The sequence below is a fragment of the Schistocerca gregaria genome, chromosome 3, assembly GCF_023897955.1.
Source record: "Schistocerca gregaria isolate iqSchGreg1 chromosome 3, iqSchGreg1.2, whole genome shotgun sequence".
NCBI lineage: Eukaryota > Metazoa > Arthropoda > Insecta > Orthoptera > Acrididae > Schistocerca > Schistocerca gregaria.
In genome coordinates, this window is record NC_064922.1 from 777,854,228 (window position 1) to 777,871,169 (window position 16,942).

Here is a 16,942-nt window from a genome sequence, read left to right on the forward strand (position 1 = left end):
CATTATGCGCATATTTACTCCCGACGTCCATCTTTGCAATCACGACACCATGCAGTGGGGTACACATGGGCCCAACAAAATGGCGAATGGACCGCTCAGGATTGGCATCACATTCTCTTCACCGATGAGTATCGCATATGCCCTCAACTAGACAATCGTCAGAGACGTGTTTGGAGGCAACATGGTCAGGCTGAACGCCTTAGACATACTGTCCAGAGAGCACATCGAGGTGTAGGTTCCCTGCTGTTTTGGGGTGGAATTATGTGGTGTCGACGTACGCCGCTGGTGGTAATGGAAGGCGCCGTAGCCGCTGGACAATACGTAAATGCCATCCTCCGACCGATAGTGCAACCATTTCGGTAGGATAATGGCGAGGCATTCGTCTTCATGGATGACAGTTCGCGCTCCCATCGTGCACATCTTATGAATGTCTTGCTTCAGAATAACGACATCGCTCGACTAGAGTCGCCAGCATGTTCTCCAGACATGAACCCTATCGAACATGCGTGGGATAGAGTGAAAAGGCCTGTCTACGGACGACGTAACCCACCAACTAGTCTGAAGAATCTACGCCGAATCGCCGTTGAGGAGTGGGACAGTCTGGACCAACAGTGGCTTGTGGATAGTATGCCACGACGAATACAGATAGGTATCAATACAAGAGGACGTGCTACTGGATATTGGAGATAACGGTGCGTACAGAAATCATCTACGTCAGAGACAACGCCTTGCTACACCAATAGCCTCCCCATCATCCACGTACTGCTTCCCGCTGACTGCATTCTTCATTGAGCCAAACAATGGGAAGTCGGAAGGTGGATGAGAAAACCAGCGGGCACACGCCTTCGTGTACACGAAATGTTGGATGAGTGTGTCAGCACTACCAATAGAGACATACTGTTAAGCAGCGATGTGTTTGAAACTTCCTGGAAGATTAAAACTGTGTGCCGCACCGAGACTCGAACTCGGGACCTTTACCTTTCGCGGGCAAGTGCTCTACCACTGTGCCACCCAAGCACGACTCACGCCCCGTCTTCACAGCTTTACTTCTGCCAGTACCTCGTCTCCTACTTTCCAAACTTAGCTGTGAGAACGAGGCGTGAGTCGTAGTTGGGTAGCACATGGTAGAGCACTTGCCCGCGAAAGGCAAAGGTCCCGAGTTCGAGTCACGGTTAGGCATAGTTTCAATCTGCCAGGAAGTTTCATATCAGCGCACATTCCGCTGCAGAGTGAAAATCTCATTCTGGAAGCGATGCGTCTGATTGTGACCCGTCAGTCACCTCGAATGAGAGTGTCTGTACGTTCGCACGTTGGAGAAGTCACACCTGCTTACAGCTGGCCAGCACACAGGTGATCGGACAGGTTTGCGCGACCTACTTGCGATGACGACAGACGCCTCGCCCGATGGATCACCGTGCTTTTGTTCAGTTCCAGGTCTGCGCAAACATTCTGCAAGCACCTATGGATATCCAAGATGCTCTGTTTTTCTGCCAAAAAAAACTCACTGACTGCTCTCTGCTTGAAAGCTCCGTTACAGACGCCATTACTTCATGAAACTATGGGGACTGAATCAGTAATACTTAGCGATGTCTCACAACAAATTCCGCATTTTTTTCAACTTAAGCTGGCCGTGAAAGAAATTTGTTGAGTAATACATTAGTTGTTATAGCTGTGAAGTTATACGCAGATAAGTAGATTTCATAATTACTAGGATATTATATCTAACTATCATCGTATGAAATGAATGCAGTTATTTACTTAAATGATGAGCCAAAATGACCACTGTGCACCGCAATACCGAATGCCGGCTGTTGGTGTTGCTAGCACGTGACACGTTAGGTGTCGTGTCATCCGAAGACTGGATGGCAAAGCAAGGTTGGCACCTCTCAATAAAACGACAGAAAACGATAATGACTGCATGCGGCGCCGACGATTGAGAAACACTAGCGTAGCCACGCCTCCTAGAGCTTTGCTACGCCACTGTAATCGATGGTTAAGTTACGGCTCAGCAGAGGAGTCACCGATCACGACGGTATTCTCGTCTTATTGTTAGACAGGCAGCCAATGTATTAAATGTCGAAGGCAGAACTTATTGTAAACATTATGCCAGTTATTGGTTCAAATGGCTCTGAGCACTATGTTACGTAACATCGGATGTCATCAGACCACTAGAACTTAGAACTACTTAAACCTAACTAAACTAAGGACATCACACACATCCATGCCCGAGGCAGGATTCGAACCTGCGACCGTAGCAGTCGCACGGTTCCGGACTGCGCGCCTAGAACCGCGAGACCACCGCGGCCGGCAACTAACCTAAGGACATCACACACATCCACGCCCGAGGCAGGATTCGAACCTGCGACCGTAGCAGTCACGCGGTTCCAGACTGTAGCGCCTAGAACCGCTCGGCCACCCCGCCCGGCTCGTCATAGACAGCCCTATAAAAATTTTAGATGCACAACGTTCTGAGTACGTTTGAAAAAAATGGTACGAAATACATAGGAAACGAATCAAATATAGGACTTGTGTAGTTGCGAAAACGAGGAATGTTAACGTAACATATACCCAGTTGAGGCAGCGGAGGATTAGTTGCAAGGGGTAATACCCACGTGTCGAGAACTGGAAGTGGTGGCACTAATACTACGGATGCTGCTTAATACTACATAGTGGGTACAATGCCGTCTATGGCATTGCAGCGAGAAAGAAGCGACTCTGCCATGTTTCTCTGGTTTCTGTATCACTAACCTTGTGTCTTGCTGCTTCGGTAGTCCCTCGTCGCACAGTATCAGCGCTCAGGCGCCAGGTTTCATGTAGGTTTGTGATCCTGCTGAAGTGGGGTCGGTCGGGATGCCAACTGTTAAATGTTAATAACGTTTTGTACTATACTCGTTTTAATAAAGAATACTTTGAAACACCCTTCACAGAATTTCCAATATGGCGGTTCTTGACTACGCCGTTATTGAACCCTTTACAACATATTAACACATTTCTCACTTTCCATACTTGTGCTATACATTGCCCACGACACGTGGCGTTCTCTGATAACTAACCTTCACTTTATATCTTGTTTAATAGCTGGAATATTTACTCGCGACCGTTCTTTCAGAGCCGCCCCGGTTACTCGACCGTGCGTGTTTTGAGTGGCGCCTCGCTACTAACTCGCCCCGTCTTCCCCACGGACAAGAGAAGCCACGCCACCTTTCTCCCTCAGCCAATAAGGGCACTTCACTCGTTTCCTCTCTCTCTCTCTCTCTCTCTCTCCCAGATCACTGTTGCTAGGTGGATCTGACTTCACGTTTGCGGACATTGTGACGGAAGTTTGTCTCGGAACACTGTCTCAGACTGTAAGATCCTCCTCCCGAGTAGTCGGATCTTGTCCCTACTAAGGTTGCACAACATTGCCTCCTATGATTTTATCATTAATGCTCCGTGTTGATCCATAATTGTCAGATGTACGTGTAGGCTCGCTGGTACTGAGCATTCTCAGAAAAATAAGTCTAAGCTACTGGGAAAAACACTTAAAAGGTAGATATGTACGAAACACAAGAGATAACAGCAAGAATGGAAAACTAATAATGAAGTGGTCGGGTTAAAAGGGGAGTAAAACAGAGATACAGACTTTTTCCACTATTGTCCAGTCTGTACATCGAAGAAAACTGACGGAAACGGAATAAAGGTTGAGGAGTGGAATTAAAATTCGTGATTTAAGAATATCAAAGGTAAGTTTCGCTGATGACATTGCTATTGTCAGTGAAATTAATGTAAAATCGCAGGACCTGTAGATGGAAAGAACAATCTAATGAATACAGAATATGGATGGAAAGAGGAAATTACGACGAGGAAAATAATGAAGAGTTGCAGAAATAACATGAACGATAAACTTAACATCAAAATAGGTACCCACAAGAGGATGAAATGAAGGAAATAAGAACATTACAATTAGACGAGGCAAGGGCAAGGATGGTGCTCCTGACCAAACAAAGTTTACGACTATCAAACGTCGGCTTAATGCCGAAGCAATTTCTTAGAATGTACATTTGGAGCATAAACTCATATGGACGTGTATCAAGGCGTAAGCATAACCTTAGTCCCGTCACGTTAGTGTAATTGCTAAATTGTGTAATTGCATATGTAATTGTTAAAAATGGTAACTGAAGTAATTTTACATTAAGCCACGGATCGTTACAGTAAGAAGTTGTACGACTATCTTGGCCTTGTCATCACGTATATCTGTGCGTTGTAATCTTTGGGAATCAGTAATGCACTTGAAAATGAGCTTATAACCCGAAACCCAGGTTATGCAGTAGCATTAATAATTAAATTCTTGAAAAATGCAAAAAACAGTGTGTTTTAGTTAATTCTGTAACATTCTCTAATGTTCCTGGAAACGTCACATATGGCATTGACGTGCTCTCCAGCAAAATCGTCTTATCCCAAGGTTTGGAACGAAGAAAAAACAGAGGAAGAAGTCAGCGAATAAGTGTATCCGCTTATGAAGAGAAACTACGTAAGTGGAAAATGATTTTTTTAGCGAACAATTTTAGTAGAAAAAGATAGTTGAACGAACAAATCAGTGATACAGATTATGACGCGAAGAGTCAAAAATATTTAAATCCAAAACAATAATGATCCAAGACGAGAGCACAAACTTCCCAGTAGAATTCCTAAATTCGCTCGATGTCTCCTGTATGCTGTCGCAGACAGGGCCGTTAGCTCTCGTTACTACAAGGGCGTGCTGAATAGTAATGTCCCCCAATTTTTAAGTTTTGTATTCTGTCCTCAGTATAGATTGAGGTATTACATGTCATGCATATTTCTCGTCGATTTTGCTGCTTTGCTGACGCAAGTTGCAATCTTCTGCCACTAGAGGGCTGTGTAACAAGTAGCTTGTAACGTGGCAGTGTGTAACGTAGCAATGAAGGTGAGTTGGAAAACTGAAAGCTCGAATTCGAAGAGCTCGTCCACACACAGAGCACCTTTTCTTCAGTATTACAATGGCAGACCACACATGGGTGCTATGACATCTGTAAAAAGCCGACGCATTGGGTTGACTCCCATCGATCATCCTCCACACAGTCCTGACATGGTCCAGATCCGATTTTCGTCTCTTTCCAGAATTTAAAGAACAGCTTTGAGGACTTGACGTTGGCAGTGATGAAGCACTGCAAGCAGAGGTGATGTTATGGCTCCGTCAAAAAAGTCAACCATTGTATAGTGACATTATCAACAAACTGGTCTCTCGTTGAGAGAAATGTGTTCATCCCCAGGGTCACTATATTGAGAAATAAATACGTAGACGTCAAGATTAAAGACGTAGAATTTTACTAACATTTGTTTTATTTGAAACGATTTAAGGGTTTTCATATAAAAAATTCGGAGACATTACTTTTCAGCACGCCCTCGTAATTTTGATGCATAGTGTACACAAAACTTACACTGCGCTTGGCGCCCAAGCTGCCGCTATTAATTGTGATACGCCCTGCATGGAAATCTTACAGCTATGGCTCCCATGTAGCCTTGTGTCGCCTCGGCCTTAAACCGGTTGCAGAAAAGCTTCTAGACAACATCAGTAGAAGTGGAAATAAGAAAAGGAAGAGACAAGTCAGCATTCATGACAGGAATTTCAATTATTTTAGCTAACTATTCAGCTTTAGAAGGCTCCAGTTTCCGGTAGGATTAGCAAACGGTTTATTATTATGAATGAAAACAAGTGCACGTCACTAACGTAATATTCTACAGTATTCGTTATTTATTTCACAAACCGGTTTTCAGCTGTTACGTTGTTATCAGGTACAAGGGAGAATATATGGTGCTGTGAAATTTATGTAGGTTCAAAGATTTTAAACTAGTGCTGCTACAGAGTATCTCCGTTTCCAAAGAAGAAAACTCTAAATTTTAGAGTTAGGAATAAAATGAGAGGCATTAATTGAAATTTAACATTATTTAACTAAGATAAACCTTGACACATTAACTAATTAACTATATAACAATTTACAATAATTATTCTTAGAAAAAATAAATCTAACAATAAACTTTGATGACAGGTTTCAAAGGAATGGCTAAAGAGAATAGTACAGTCTTTAAGAGATCCTAAACTACAACTTGGTAAGATATACTAGTGAGAGTCAGTATGTAATTGAAGCATCTGTGACTACAGAAACTAATTTTTTTAAAAGGACAAGAGAAATTATAAACTGAAGTCAAGTAAAAAATGGGACATGTGAGTAAGAGGAATAATTTACGATGTGACCTGGATGACATTATGATTAGTATTTGCAGTTAGAAGCGGAGAGTAAGGGAATTTGTAACAGAAATAAACGTATGGCAGCGGATCTTGAAAGATAATGCGTTACTCCAGGACTGATTTAACTACGGAAAAAAACAGTTCCGATTTTGGCCACCAGGTACAAATGTAGCGCTGTTGATCACGTTGTTTTAGATGCAGTATCTCATCGACGTCTCCGGTGCTCGTACTGCACAAAGTGTGTAAGAGGCGGTTAATAATGAAATCAACGCTGTTTCACCTTTCTGCCCACATCCCGTTCCTATTCCATTACATATGGAACCTTTCTATACGTCTTTCTTGCATTCACAGCGCCAGATTTGTAGCCTCTGACCAAAACTGCAGCTATTTTCCCTGCAATTTTTCCCAGCGTAAATCGGTTCCGCATTAACCCATTAGCATACAGTATCTTTCAAGTTTCGCTGTCACACGATAATTACAACTCACACTGGGCCTCCGTGAATAGCTGCACTTTAATTATTACCATGCGGTATATCTTACCTGTTTGTAGTTTAAGGTCTGTTACAGACAGTACTATGTTTTCAGCCATTCCTCTGGAACACGTCACCATAGTTTATTGTTCAATTTATTTTCTTCTAAAAACAATTTTTGTAACTTTTTATATAGTTCATTAGGTAATCTAACATTAACGATTTTCATCTTTGGAAACGGAGATTATCTGTAACTGCGCTAGTGTACAGTCTTTGATTCTATAAAAATTTAGCTGCATCACATAGTCGTCGTTGTCCCTGACGTGGTCCTAATAGCCGATTACCGGTTAGTGAAATAAATGAGAAATATTGTAGAATATTACATCAGTGTCGTGTGCGTTTTCATTCACAGTGTATAAAATAATCTGCCAAGAACCTACCGAACAGTCACTCAGTACAATTTATCAAATGGTTCAAATGGCTCTGAGCACTATGGGACTTAACAGCTGTGGTCATCAGTCCCCTAGAACTTGGAACTACTTAAACCTAACTAACATAAGGACATCACACACATCCATGCCCGAGGCAGGATTCGAACCTGCGACCGTAGCAGTCGCACGGTTTACAATTTATCAATGAAGCACAATGACAAACAGTATTACGAAGTGAGTTGAGAAGAACCTTGTTTCTCGCACGGAGAACTATACTTAAAATGTGTTCGCATGTTGGTCAACCACAAAACTTATTTGTCTTTGCATCCGAAAGCAAAATAACAAATGTAGTTTATAAGAATATCCTTGGAAAAAGTCATATGCTACACAAATAAGATCATTAATTGTATATTTGTCCAATTTAGCGACCAAATAAGATGATTAACTGCACCCATTTTTCTGAACTGGAATGCCAAATCGAAAATAGAGATCAATGGAAGTGGTGCTTTTTAGCAAGTATGACATAAAAGAATTCTAACAGCATTCTGTTACAGAAATACGGAACACCGTTAGCTATCAGTCAGCGTTCACTGTAACAACAGAAATGTATCTGAAAGTACGCGACAGGAAAAATTGAATGTGGGAGTACCACATACAACAGGTTGATGATACAGCAGATACTCGACTACTTTAATAGTAGTTACGGTATATCCTGACAAGTTACTGACAATTTGTGCTCGTCAATAATGGGCCAGAGTAAGTGACTTTAAATCTTTGTGAATGTTATTCTTATTTTTGATGCTGATTGCATGAACTAAGCTGTTGGTTTGAAAAAGTAATATATAATTGATGACCAGTTTCATGAAGGAATAAATACAATCTAATACAGTTGCTAATATCACCAGTTCATTGAACAGGCCCCTGCATGACATCTTGAGTCATTATTCTCAGATAACACTATGAAAGTGCGGCTGCTCCCGGCGGAGGTCCGAGTCCTCCCTCGGGCATGGGTGTGTGTGTAATTTAGGTTAAGTAGTGTGTAAGCTTAGGGACTGATGACCTTAGCAGTTAAGTCCCATAAGATTTCACACACATTTGAACATTTGATTTGAACACTATGAAACGAAAATATGCGAAGTGGGCTTACGAGCGTTATCTCTTACACCATCCGCTCAACACTGAGGAGAAAAGCCGTGGTTAGCGATATGCACATGTACAGAAGACGGCATTATCACGTACAGAAGATATAAAAGGGCAGTGCATTGACGGCGATGTCATTTGTACTTAGGTGATTCATGTGAAGGGCTTTTGACGTGATTAAGTCCGTTCGACGGGAATTAACATACTTTCACCGAGGAACGGTCGTCAGAGCTAGATGCATAGGACAATTCGGAAATCGTTAGGGAATTCAATAGGCCGAGATCCACAGTGTCAAATTTCAGGCATACCTCTCACCACGGACAACGTAGTGCCAATGGTCATCACTTAGCGATCGAGAGCAACGGCGTATACGTATAGTTGTGAGTGCTAACAGACCGCACAACTTCATGAAATAATCGTAGAAATCAATGTGGGACGTACGAAGAACGTGTCCGTTAGGACAGTGCTGCGAAATTTGAGCGTAACAGGCTGTGACATGAGACGAACGACTTGAGTATCTTTGACAGCAACACAACATTGCCTGTGGCACCTCCTCTTGGCTCGTGACATATCGGTTGCATCTTGGTAAGAGACCTTCGAGAGGGGACTGCCAAGAGGGGAGTGACCGTAAGAAAAATATTGAATAACCAATGATGAAGAGTAGGGGTACGGAGTACTAAAGACTGAAGCGAAGCGCTTCAAGTTCTCTAAGGCTATAGGTACTGCGATAATGATGTTTTTCGCTACTACTGTTCAATCTGTATGTCGAAGAAGCAATGACGGAAATAAAAGAAAGGTTCAAGAATGGGATTAAAATTCTAGGTCGAAGGACGTAAATGATATGATTCGATGATATTACTATCTTCAGTGAAATTGAAGATGAATTTCAGTAATGGAATGAACAATCTGTACAGAACATGGACTGAGAGTAAATCGAGGAAAGACGAATTTAATGACAGGTAGCAGAAATGAGAACGGAAAACATCACATCAGAATTTGTGATAGGGGAAGTTAAGAAATTGTGCTATCTAGGCAGCAAAATAACCCGGAGTAAGAGGATCATAAAAAGGAGACTAGCATTGGCAAAAAAGGACATTTTTGACCAAGAGAAATATGCTAGAATCAAACACAGGTCTTAATTTGAGGAAGAAATTTCTGAGCACAGCACTGTATGGCAGTGAGACGTGGACTACGGGACAATCGAAACAGAAGAGAATAGTAGCAATTGAGATATGGTGCTGCATTAGAATGTTGAAAATTAGGTGGACTGATAAGGCAAGGAACGGGGACGGGGGGGGGGGGGACGGGGGGGGGGGGGGGAGGAGCTATCCAGAGAAACGGTGAGAAAAGGAGAACATGGAAAACGTTGACAAGAAGAAGGGGCAAGATGATAGGACATCTTTTAAGATAACATGAAATAATTCCACAGTATTAGAGGGAGCTGTAGAGGGTATAAACTTGAGGAAGACAAAGATTGGGATAAAGCGAGAAAATAACTGAGGATGTTGGTTGCAAGTGCTACTCTGAAATCCAAAATTTGGCACAGGAGAGGAGTTCGCAGCGTACTCTGTGGCGCAGATGCCACGAAGCCATGGACACAAGTTGTCAGCAAGGTACTGTGCAAGCTGGTGGTGGCTCCACAATTGTGTGGGCTGAGTTGTTTACATGCAATGAACTTGATCCTGTGTTCCAATTGAACCAGTCATTCTCTAAGAAACCTTCTCTTCGGCCACCTGGAGATTATTTGCAACCATTCATGGACTTCATGTTCCTAAACAACAAGGAAATTTTTTGTGGGTGGAATTGCGTCAAATAACCGCGTCAGAATAGTTTGCGATGGTTTTCAAGTCGTGTCCTGCCATCGTGATTTAAGTTTGCCGTGATTTCCCTAAATCACTTCAAGAAAATGTGAGTATGGTTCTTATGAAAGGGCACGGACGATTTGCTTCCCCATCCTTGAAAACATTCGGAGCTTGTGCTCCGTCTCAAATGACCCCGATGACGGCGGGACGTTAAAATCGAAATCTTCATTCCTTTTCTTGATTTGAACATTTATGGGACATAATCGAGAGGTCAGTTTGTGCACAAAATCCTGCACCGGTAACACGTTCGTTTTTATGGACGGCTAGAGAGACAACATGGTTCAATATATCCGCGGGGGACTTGTTGAGTCCATGCCACGTGAAGTTGCTGCTCTATATCCGGGAAAAGGATATCTGACACTGTATTAGGAGGTATCCCATGGCTTTTCTCACCCCATTGTATAAAGATAATTCCTGTCGAGTAACATGCTGGGAATATTTGCAACGTTTTACCAAAAGGATTTCAGTGTATTGATAATATTTTTCATATAATAATGTTTACATAACTGGACAAATTAACCTTTTCACCAATTTGAATTTGTACCGATATTTTGTATGCACCATCTGCGATTGGGACAGTAAAAGTTTGAAGATACGATCATCCGGAGAATCGTCGCAAATGTGGGAATGGCTGAAGGAATTGTTGATCGATAAGTCGTTATACTGGAGAGAGTAGTAATGAAATCGTGTCTCCCTCAAAGAAGTATAACAGGACGTCTGATATTTCCAGTACAGACAAACGGTTAATCATACACGAATGTCAGTACCATTAGATGTTATTTTCGTATCCAGGATGGTACAGGAGTACTACAAGATCGTTCGCTGACGATGCTGTTGTGTACAGGTGAGTACCATAGTTGGATGATCGTCAGGAGTTGCAGAAAAACTTGGACAAAATTTCCGATGGGTCCAATGAATGGCAGTTCTTCTTAAACGTGGATAAATGCTAGAAAACGACTGTAATAGAAAGAAAGAAGCCAATAGCATAAGTTTGGAATATTAGCACTGAACGTCCTGAGCACATCATATCATCTAAGTATTTTAGGGGCAGTGCAAAGAAGGGAAAATTAGTCTTAGGGTAGGCGATCGGAGTACTTAAGTAAGCAGGACATCAGAGTATGAAAGAATTCAGAGAGACGCACTGTTAAGATTGTAACAGGTAGTGTGCGGCGTTGGTTGTGCTGATGCTATAATCCGATCTCTAATGATTTACAGAGGAAGGAAGCACTCTATTTAACCATGCAAATTAATTAAAGAAATGATTACGTCATGCAATGGAAACGTTTTACTGAATGATTATTAATAGGGGTGGCCCAATCAGGCATGACACTTTTGGTACCACACCATGCACATAGATGTATTAATGAGCCGATTGGGCATCTAATTCAGTAAAACGTAAGAACAGATGTTAAACAATCTCATACGCTTACGGACTTACACTACATTTAACCAACTAAGCCACGGGGTGGGGTGACAGCCAGAAGATCTCTCCCACTCCATGGTAGAATTTTTAACAGATTTATGAGACAGACGGCATGTAGGCACAAATGATAAAGTGTGTACTCTATGGAAAATGACAATAAGAACGAACCAAATTCTGGATTGTGAAGTGCAAACCTAGCGTTATTTTGTGGCGTTCCACCTGAGGTAACGGAGATTCACACGCTAGCCTCTGGGAAGCGGCACCTGGCTAGATTCTTTGTCTTCCGAAAAAGGCTTCTTTGCCGTCCCGTCGACGGCGCGAGGCACTTTTGAGAAAACACCTCTCTCTTCCTAACCAGCTCGTAGTCTCATCTCTGCAGTTCTTTGATCATATTAAAAAAGAGAAATTAAAAGAAAAAAAACAGAAGAGTCAGTCACTGGTGGTACTGAATCTTGATTGCAATTACTATACAGCGTCAGAGATCGACTACTTGGTCAAGGAAATGAGCATAAAATATTCTGAAATGTGTTTCCTGCCAGTTTCAGAGAATGCTATCCTTGCAGCAGCAGCTACAGCCAGTTTCAAAGTGTATCAGAATATATGGGGAACTTAGATGGGAATCCTTGGAAGAAAGACGACATAGTTACCGTGTAACCCTTTTGCATAAAGAAGGCTTTGAGACCATTATGCTGTTGCCATATCTCACATCGGGAACATGAGAAAGATATTAGGGCGTGCGCAGTGACATAGGAAGTCAATATGCGAACGGAATGAGAAAGAAAAACGATGACATTGGAATGTGCACTCCACTGTGCACTGTACAGTCATTTGACAGTGTTGGCTGGGAGTTTTAACAGTATGGAACACGAAGTAACTTCCACCAGTAAGGTTACTCTATCTACAGGCCGTGGCAGACAGTCGGTAGCGACCAATCGCTGTGTCATCCGCTGCAAGGGGCGTGATTGGATGTGGTATCGAGGTGCGTGGGGTAGCACACCGCTCTCCCAGCTGTCGTCAGTTTTCGTGACCTCAAGCTCCTACTACTCAGTCACGTATCTTCTCAGTTGGCCTCACGAGACTGAGTGTGTCCCGCTCCAATCCTCCCACCAAGGGAAAAGCGCTAGCAGTACTGCAAATCCAACCCGGATCATCCGCATGGCAGTCAGCCACACTGACCTCTTAGCTACGAAAGTGGACGCCATTATCGATACCCTTACTACGACGGCTGTTCGTAAAGTAAGGTCCGACCGGTCGTGAAATGTAAACAACTATGAAAATCAAAAATGTTTTATATGAATTAGCATGCGGGCTTTCAAATAACTTCGCACTCTCCGACTCAACATTGCAATATTAAAAGTTTTGGCTGTTTTCGTTGTCTAGAGGCAGGGACACGTAGTTGCTGCATTACAGGCCAAACACTGTTGAGTCTACAGTATACAGAATGAATATAAATGAATCGAATGGTCGAAGGTTCCTATCACACAGCAATTGCGAATGTAACGCAGAAATTTATAAATGAAAGACTGCAATTAAATAAAATCTGCAGGTACTGTCCTAACGACTTTAAATGATGAGTACGATAGTAGAAGTACTTCTGAGAATGCGGTATATATCTGCAAAACACTTATTGGTGTCCATGGTCCAGCAATTAAGTTGAATGACAGTTAAACAATACATTCCAACTGCTTATAATTAGTTACGAACAACAACATAGGTCGCGAGATATTCACTTCTAAACGCACACTACGTTTTCACTGCAGAAGCCACGGAAATTACACAAGAGCACAGGTCGGCACCCCGAAATATTTCTGTCCTCCGTGACCACGCGCAAACTGCTCCACTGTCCAAGTCTTCCCGCTGACCGTGCGTTTGTCGCACTGTACTGTCCGCGGCCAGCACTCACTCCCGTGTCCTATGCCGTACTGTTCAGCACTGCCTCCGTGTCCTCTCCGGAAACTCGCTTCCATCCAGTTTCCCCATTCACGAGCGCTGCGATAGGCTAGAGCGCTCGCGCCATGTCTTCAAGCCACTGCACAGTCACACAAACATAATGAAACATATTCTAAACACTGGATTTACATTTAAATACTTGAAATTAAATAAATATTCCTACGGCTGGACCACAAACACGCTCTAACACATATTATTAAATACATAAACAAATACATAAACAAATAAATAAACATATATCAAAAGAAAAGAAGCAAAAGGTAGGGCAGGAGCCTAATGTCTCTGTGCTTTCTAAAACACAGTAAATAACTGACCAGTTTCTTCATTAATAGCATATATCGGATATTAACAAAGACATGCCGCTACCGTTTTTTCGTGTAACTGTGGAGCACTTATGGCCTGACTGGCTCGATAGTAATCGGTCACTTTGACCTCCAATAACTCATGTAATATTCAAGTAACATGCCTGTAATTTATACCAATTTTGGTTTACACTAATAGTTTTCTAAAGACACGTCGATCGACGAAATCGGATGAAGTGTTTAAATTTTGGAAATTAGTTGCTGGGTGTTACTTGTATAATTGACCGTCAGATACTAAACTTTAAACTAATAAAGATATTGAAAATCTGATTACACCGTCACAATCGTCGTGCAAATAATAGTAAAGCACATGTTTCTTTTTGAGATACCGTGATTCATCTGGCTACTATTAAATTCTATACGAACTGTGAAATGTCTGAAATGATGGTTTCACAAAGTCCGCCATCTTTGGCACTCCCGGCGTGTCTCCTTCACCGATACAGCGTCACTATGGAATTCTCATCCACGTGCCGATGGAAAACACGTGGTCCGGCCGTTGTGCGGCATCATGCGGTTGTTAACGAGTCACGGCTTGCTCAGCGGCCCGAGCGGTGGCCGCCAACTCTGAACTGAATATTTCCAGGGCGCCGCAACTTGTCCGTTACCTCACAAGCTACACCTTTCAGTTACTTCTCTACACAGTCGGCGCTCCGATTTAGACATTAGTCGTTCCGTTGTACCAGCTTTCTAGTACCCTCATCATAGAAGGCTGCCGCCTGTACTTTCCACCAATTCTCTACGGTAGTCTACACCTCGCTGTCTGTGCCAAGATTTTGTTTTCATAGCTAGTGGTTCATGTGGGCAGAGATGGCTGTTAAGGGGAGCCAATTATGGGCTGTATTGTTGGTGATCAAACACTTCCCTTCGAAAAAACTGTAGCGATGTATTCATTGCCCCTGCAGAGTGTGCCCACGAATTGTCATGAAGAAGGAAACGCATGACAGTTATGTTATGCGGGCTGCATAACATCAGGCGATTCTCTGACCAGGCCCTCAAACTTGGTGGGAGACACTATAGTTCCAGTCGTCGTTATGTGCTCACGGCGCGCTCAGAACTGAAAAAAGCTACGTGACGCAATCGACGGGTATACTAGAGACACTGCTCAACACATCGGTGAGAAGCTTCATCCGATTTTGATTGTGGTTTCCATTTAGCGCCCGATTGTACCTTGCTTTCCGAATATCCCTCGTAATAATGAATTACAGCCATCTTAGTCCAGTGACTACTATATCTTTGGCCTTCACGAAAGTTTCAAACTGGGACGTTTCGTGCCAACGTTCATGGTGTCCCCTATTATACTGCATGCACTTCGGAGATGCCGGAGAGGATTAGAGGGTTCCAAGCGGCTGGAGGTGGTGGTCTGGCTATGAGCCGGAGGCTGAAAAAGTGATTGCAGTTGAGGAAATATTACTTCGATTGAAGTTATGAGAAGTGTCGTGACTAGAGGATGTGTTTACGTTGAAGAAGATATGTGAATTCGTAGGTGAAGCATCGAAAGTTGTAATTAGTAAAAGGGGATCATGAAGTAATATATGAACGGAGACCATTGATGCTTCACGGCAGTTTGAATATAATAAAGGAGATAGTCGACACAACTGTGTACCGAAAGAAGTCATATAACTTTCTGAGGGAGCTACAGAGACAGTTGTATCTTATGCACATAAATTACATTTGTTATGGCTGGAGAGAATGAGTGTTGTCCACTAGGGTCCATGTACTTGTTTCCACGAAAAAATAACCTGTGTTGAAAATGAGTGACTTATCATGCCAGTACTTTCGTTCAGTATCTACCAGATTTGCTTAAACGCTGTTTCAGAATCCAGACCCCAGTACCAGCTGTGGCGAAGGGGGCAACAAAATTCGTTTTCAATATTTTGCGTAGTTACTGGCCGAACTTAAAAATTCAAAATTTTGTCATAATCTGATCATTAAGAGGTATAATCTTATGTTAAAAGTTTAACAAAGTAATACAAGTATTACAGTTAAAATTTGTATTTGTTTTGAGACAGCATAACTGACGGCGCGCAAATACACGAATGATTTTTTCATCTAGTATTTATGAAGGAGAGCACTCTATGACTTCCAACAAAGAGAACACATAATTTCAAACCTTCACAAAACCTTTTCTCTCTGACACCAGTTAAAAAATGATGGAAGGGGGCAGAAGTTAATCGCTTACTGCATTATCACCGAGAAGCAGTCAAACTTTAGCACCAGGCATGACATTTTAATGTATTACTTCTTTACTTCTAACTCAATTCGGAAGGCAGTTTGGAGAAAGTATCCTGAATGTATCTGCAAATAATACCACTGTATGACACATAGTTTAGGATATGTGTCATGATCATTGAGATACGTGAAAAACTAGCGTTTGCTTAAAATGGAATGCAAATTATCCAGTTTATAGGGAACCGTTTTTCATAATGAGAGTACCTACCTACTTTCAACAAACTTTCCTAAATGGTTTCTCCCTCACATGCTTAAAGGGAATTATTTCACACATTAACTCATTTGAAAAGTAATCAAATGGTTCAAACTGTTTTATGCAAGACAGTTCGATTCTATATAGAATCGGGGTTTACAGGTAAACCCGTGTATGCGTAGAAAGCAGTGCGTACATCAGTTTAGGCACACGGTAAAATGAAAAAGACGCCTAAGTGTCTGATGAAAAGACCACTTTTTTCAATCGTCCGATTACCGCTAAATCTGAGTGTACTGTCATCAGTAAATTAAGTATAAGAATACAGTTTTGTGTATTTACACGCCACACTTCGTAAGGGTATCTTGGATAAAACAGTCTTGCAAAAATTTTCCTCGAAAGACGCGTTTCGGCATTGCAGGGCATCATCAGATTATCTACGAAAAGAATATAGAGAAAATAGCAGTTGAGGTATGGCTATATTATTCACAGTTGCAATAACATATCAGACGAAATTTTTACGAACCATGGACTGAGAGACAATCGTAGAACCATTATGCTGTGGAATAAGCGTACGTCCAGGTAGAGCTAACTGTGCCATGTGCCCCCGACACAGTCATGACGGCAGGTGCGGTGGT